Genomic DNA, 6,000 nt, shown 5'->3' with positions numbered 1-6,000 from the left:
CCAAATTTTGGGCTTTTCCCCCAAACAAAATAAAATAAAATTGATTGAAATTAAAAATAAATAAATAAATAAATAAAGGAAATGATAAAGAAAAGGAAAGAAAAGGGATTTATTCACTTTATGTATAACTCATGGGACCACTCTAAATTTTGTTGTTATTGGAAGATTTTTTTAATTTTATTTTTATGAATATAATAATTTAAGATTTAAATTGACGTATAGAATACAATTTTAGGTTAAAAGTAGCGACACCGTTTTTTCAATAAAAAATAAGGTTGTCACTATGTGCATGTTTTAACTATTAAGTGCATAATCATCAGACACGGGACGGTGTGCCAGTAAGGACGCTGGGCCCAAATGGGTGGATTTGGTAGGGATCCCACATAAATTGGAGAAAGGAAAGAGTACCAGCGAGGACGCTAGCCCTAAAGGGGGTGGATTGTGATGTCCCATATTGGTTGGGGAGGAGAACAAAATACCCTTTATAAGGGTGTGAAAACCTTCCCCTAGCAAGCGCGTTTTAATGCCTTGAGGGGAAGCCCGAAAGGGAAAGCCCAAAGATGACAATATCTGCTAGCGGTGGATCTAGGTCGTTACATAGTCCCACTATTGAGGTCTGGAAAAGCAATCGCATGCAATCATGGTTCATGATGGGACCTATCGTGATTGTTTCTTGGGATCTATTTTCTCTTTCAAGTAGGATTAGATGTGTAGTACTTTTCTACACACGGTTCATGTACGCACACATGAACCCATTAGGCAGACTCGCATACCCCCTAGGTCTGATTACGGGCTAGCGCATGATCATGCTTTCGGAAACCAACAAAAGGAAAGGAGCGTGTATCGTATTATGGTGTACGTGTTTGTACAAATATACTAGGGAAGTATGTCATGCTCGTGGCATATAACATGCATGAGATCCTATAATTCAAAAACATAGTATATGGTTATGATGCACGTAATATTCCATTATTTTCATAACATAACTCTCGTGTGAGACATGTGTAAGTATACATGACATTACATTCACTATTATCATCATGGCTCACAGATGTCTCATAGGCATAACATGAACGTGGTATATTCACATATGTGACATAACATATTGGAAATACATGCATCATATAATACTCATATCATCACGTAATCCTAGCAAACATCACATAAGCATAGCATAACATTAGAAAATGACATATAAATGGACAACAAGATACGTGTACCTATGGAGTTCCATGAAATCGTGCTAGGATAAATTAAAAGACTTAATTCACACAACGACGTGTATTATTCAAACTTTTAGCTCAAAATCCTTTAAATCAGCTAAACAATAGGCATACTGATCTCAAACGGCTCAAATAACGATAATAGCAGCTCCAAAACAATTCAAAATGGTAAGAGATTGTCTAAAAACTCGAACCCAAGTCGAATACCGCTTAAGTTGAGCTGGAGCCGAAGGAAGTCCTTAAGCGAAGTTGAAGCCACACGCTAGAGGGAGTCAGTTGGCGAAGCCGATGGCGAGCCATAGGCAAGGGAGAAGGTGTGGGTCAAGCCATGCACATGTTGGGTCAGATGGAGGCACAGATCAATTGGACGCATGGGTTGAGTGTTGGGTTATGGGTTGGACGCGATAGCGAGCTAGGCTAGAGCATAAAGCTAGGTTGCATCAACGTTGCTAGGTCTAAAGCATCGATAGGCCAAGAAACTTGGGCTACTTGATGGGTCAAGGAACACCTGCGGACTGCACATGTCCAATGGCAAAATGGGACGTGTAACAATCCAAGCCCATCACTAATAGATATTGTCCTCTTTAGGCTTTCCTGTCTGCTAGGGAGAGGTTTCCACACCTTTATAATAATTCATATTCATGATTTTTTTAAGAAAATACAAATTAATTTAGCAAAATCTTAATTGAGTTTTAATTCTATTTGTTAAAAATAAATCAATTAAATTTTTATTTGAAAATTAAAATACAATAATATCCATAAATTTTAAAATATAACCTTACAAACCATTAATTTTTTTATGAAAATCGTTAATATTTTATTTTAAAAATTTACTGTTCATACTCTTTATTTAAAAAAAAATTAATATATTATTATTATTTGTCCAAAAAAAAGATTATATGATGCAATTATTTATAATCAATTTGTAGAAGGATTTGTTAAATCTTTAAAATTTTAATTTTGTCACTAATTTTCAGAAAAATAAAAAAAATAAAAAATAATTAATTTATTGAATTTAAATTTATCGACAGGAGTGTTCAAATGATCCAAGAATTCGACGAACCCACGTTACCCAACCTGGGTTCGATCTTTTCTCGTCTGGGTTGGGTTGAATTTTTAAAAAACTAAAAAAATTGTCTTTTTTTTTTTTTTTTTTTTTTTTTTTTGTCAAGTTAAATAGATAAACACGAAAAAAGAATAACAACCCCGTACTATTTTTAAAATGATCATAAAGATTAAGAATATTTGATATCTAAGATCTAAGAAGGTTAAACGGAACGTAAAAATAGAAGGTTGGGCTGGTTTGAGTTATAAACTTAATTCAGATTGCTCGGGTTACCAATTCAATGCAACTACGGTATAATTTTTTTTTTTTTTACTTTGGAGGCCAAAAAGAGCCAAAAAGATTTAAAAATAAAATAATAATTTATTATTATTATTATTTGTTGGTGAGTTTGAATGGCCACTACCACAATATATATAAAAATAAGGACTTGTGGATATAAATTTTTCTTTAATTTTATATTTATTGGTGGGCCTCAAAATTAATTGTCTTGTTTGTATTATGCTTTTTTTTTTTTTTTTATTTATTTAAAAAGGATTGAAAAAAAGGTGTTGCAATGAATGCTTGGCATCAATAATTGATATTCTTCTATTTTTATTTTATTTTATTTTATTTACTTCAATAAAATTTAAAATTAATTTACATAAACCCTTCTCTCTTCATCAAAAATTTGTTTGATAGAAATTAATTTAAATTTCTAAAAAGAATTATAGGTTTAATCCATTCCACAATCGCACATTGATGACAGCGAACTTGCGATTGTGCGGCACTAACTTCTCAACAATGAGTGAGTTAAGTCTATTCTTTCTTGTGTTGCCTACGGTCAAGCGACGTATGCTCGAGCCTCTAGCTTCGGTTCAAAAAAAAGGTTTTAGACAATGAGTGAGTTAAGTCTATTCTTTCTTGTGTTGCCTACGGTCAAGCGACGTATGCTCGAGCCTCTAGCTTCGGTTCAAAAAAAAGGTTTTAGAAAACGGGGGTCGAGAGAGTTCGAAAGAGAGTTTTGAAAGTAAGATTCGAGAAATTGAAATTAGTGTTATATGAGAATGTAAGCAAAAAGGCAACAACAACCGCTTACTGCATATAACTATCTAAGTACGTAGAAATTTGTTAATAATTTCTAATTATTAAAAAAAAATAATGTTATCATTTGAGGCAACATTTATAGTTAATATTTATTTTTCAGGTTGGTTGAATTGGTGACCCGAACAATCCGAATAAAGTTCACAACATAAATTAACTCTGTTAGACGAACACGACTCTCCACAATGGTATGATATCAACATAAATTAACTCTGTTAGACGAACACGACTCTCTACAATGGTATGATATTGTCCACTTTGAGCATAAGCTCTCATGGCTTTGCTTTGGGCTTCTCCAAAAGGCCTCATACCAATGGAGTTAGTATTCCTCAGTTATAAACCCATGATCATTCCCTAAATTAGTCGATGTGGGACTTCCATCATCCAACAAACTCCACCCAACTCTCTGTTTTCGAGTTCGGTTCGGGTCGATTGGTTTGAATTCATTTGTAAGGTTGCTCTTATTTATTTTTAAAAAATCCTATTTACCTGTCGTACATGTTAAAACTCAAATATCAAATATTTACAAGTAATAGTGTATCACTAACATCAGTTACAAATCTAAAATATTCTTAATTTTCATAATAATCTTAAAAATAGGTACGCTTGGGTTGGATAATATATTTCTAAAATTTATAATTTGAATGTCAAAAATATAATAATTTTAAAAAACCAAATATAAATTAGTGACGTGATTAAATTTAAAATTTATTGAGACGGCTAAGAACTAAAATGCCACGTCAAAAATATTTCTAATTTATATTATATAAATTAGTATTTTCTTTTTGGAGTTATTGAATATAATTTTAAAATTTATAGATCTATAATTGAGCCCCTACATTTAATAAATAATAATTAAAATAATTTTAAAAAATATAAAAATATGTCAAAAAGACTTATTGCATTAAAAAATTTAAAGTTTTAATTATACACGTTTTGAATTAAAAATTTTATTTAGACACTTCCAATTATTTAAACTTTGAGGCATTGTTTCATTTTTAGTGACACGATTTAATATGTCAAATCAAGATAAACATTAATTATTTTATTAAGAATAAATATTTTTAAATTTCCATTGAATTATATTTATTTTTAGTCGACTAAATTAATAAAAATATCTCTAAATTTTTATTTTGTTTAAAAGAATACTATAAAATTTTTAAAAGTTTTAATAATATCCAACTTTTAAAAAATCTAAAAAAATATTTTTACGGTTAATTTTAGATGAAAATAGTTAATATTCTGTCTCAAAGTTGAAATAAAGTCGATTTATTTTTTTTTATTATTAATTTAGTCTTTTTTATTAATCTTTTATATATGATTTTATGGTAAAGAATTAAATAGATGGAATTCTATTTTAAAAAAAATTCTAAATATTTTTATATGCCTTTAATGTATTAAAACTTCTCAATCGTTTCATTAAAATAATAAAATAAAATAGTTTTGTATTTTTAAATTATTACATTTATTATAATAAAATAAAATAATGTTGTATTATTAAATTATTACATATGAGTATATTTAACCACGTGGACATACTATTAATATTTTAATTTTTATAAATAAAGTCTAATTTATCCTTCAACTAATTTTTTTTTTTCTAGAATAGGTGTGACACACGTCTTTAATATGATAATTTTATCTTTAATTTAATTTATATTAATTTAAATATGGAGGTCATTAATTAAAAATTTTATTTATTTTTAATTTCATACGGATAGTATTGAAATTTATATTTCAATCAGTTAAGTTATGTTCAAATTTATTGGTTTAAAAAATTTTAAAATAAAAATAGATAAAGCATAAATAATGACATATTTGTCAAAATAATAAAATATTAACGTTATATTTTAGGTTAAAATATCACAGTTTCAAGACGATCTATCGGGTTCTTAGGGTAGCTAGGTAGCTTAATGCAAACTTTTTGCTCCAGAGTACCTCTGTTCTAACTCCTCGAGCCTTTCTTAGTTTGAGAGCATTAGGGGTTAGACCCGTTGATCGTTGCTCACAATCCTAAGGTGCTCAATTAACTAAAGGTGTCTTGACGTAAGTTGTCGTCTAGTTGGCCTAGACTCTAGCGCTCTAATTCTAGCTTTGTGTTGATAAATACGTTCTACATGGAGAACACATATTTAATCACCTGGAGCTATAAGCTCAACAGGGAGATAACGTCTTATGGTAACATATGCTTTCTCAAGCTAGCTTTTCTACATGTTTGGAGCTCCAACTTTTATGAAATTTCTCTGGTGGGTCCTAATTCTCATAATCGAGTAATTATCGAATTGAAGTGAAAAACAATCGAACAGATTGAAAAAACTAACCTCACGTGCGTAACACTCACCTAGAGAATATCCCACCCGCCTAGGGTTGGAGTAGTCACGCTCTCATTACTACACGTGGTGCAAGCTAATTGGCTGCTTCAACCCTCGTTGCACCATTAGAATACCTCCTCTGAATTTTCCTATGTTAACAAGTGATACACATGGATCGGCACATCTAAATCGATAAATAGGTTCTGATATTATGGAACGACATAGGTCAGATTGGACAACGACAATTAAAATTAGATTATTATCGGCTAATTAGGTCGTTACAAAAGATGTATATTATATTTTAAGTTTATGATATACT

This window comes from Cucurbita pepo, chromosome 10 (genome assembly GCF_057944985.1).
Source record: "Cucurbita pepo subsp. pepo isolate OVF chromosome 10, ASM5794498v1, whole genome shotgun sequence".
Taxonomy (NCBI): Eukaryota; Viridiplantae; Streptophyta; class Magnoliopsida; order Cucurbitales; family Cucurbitaceae; genus Cucurbita; species Cucurbita pepo.
The sequence above is the reverse complement of the archived record's forward strand: the minus strand, read 5'-3'. Positions refer to the sequence as shown.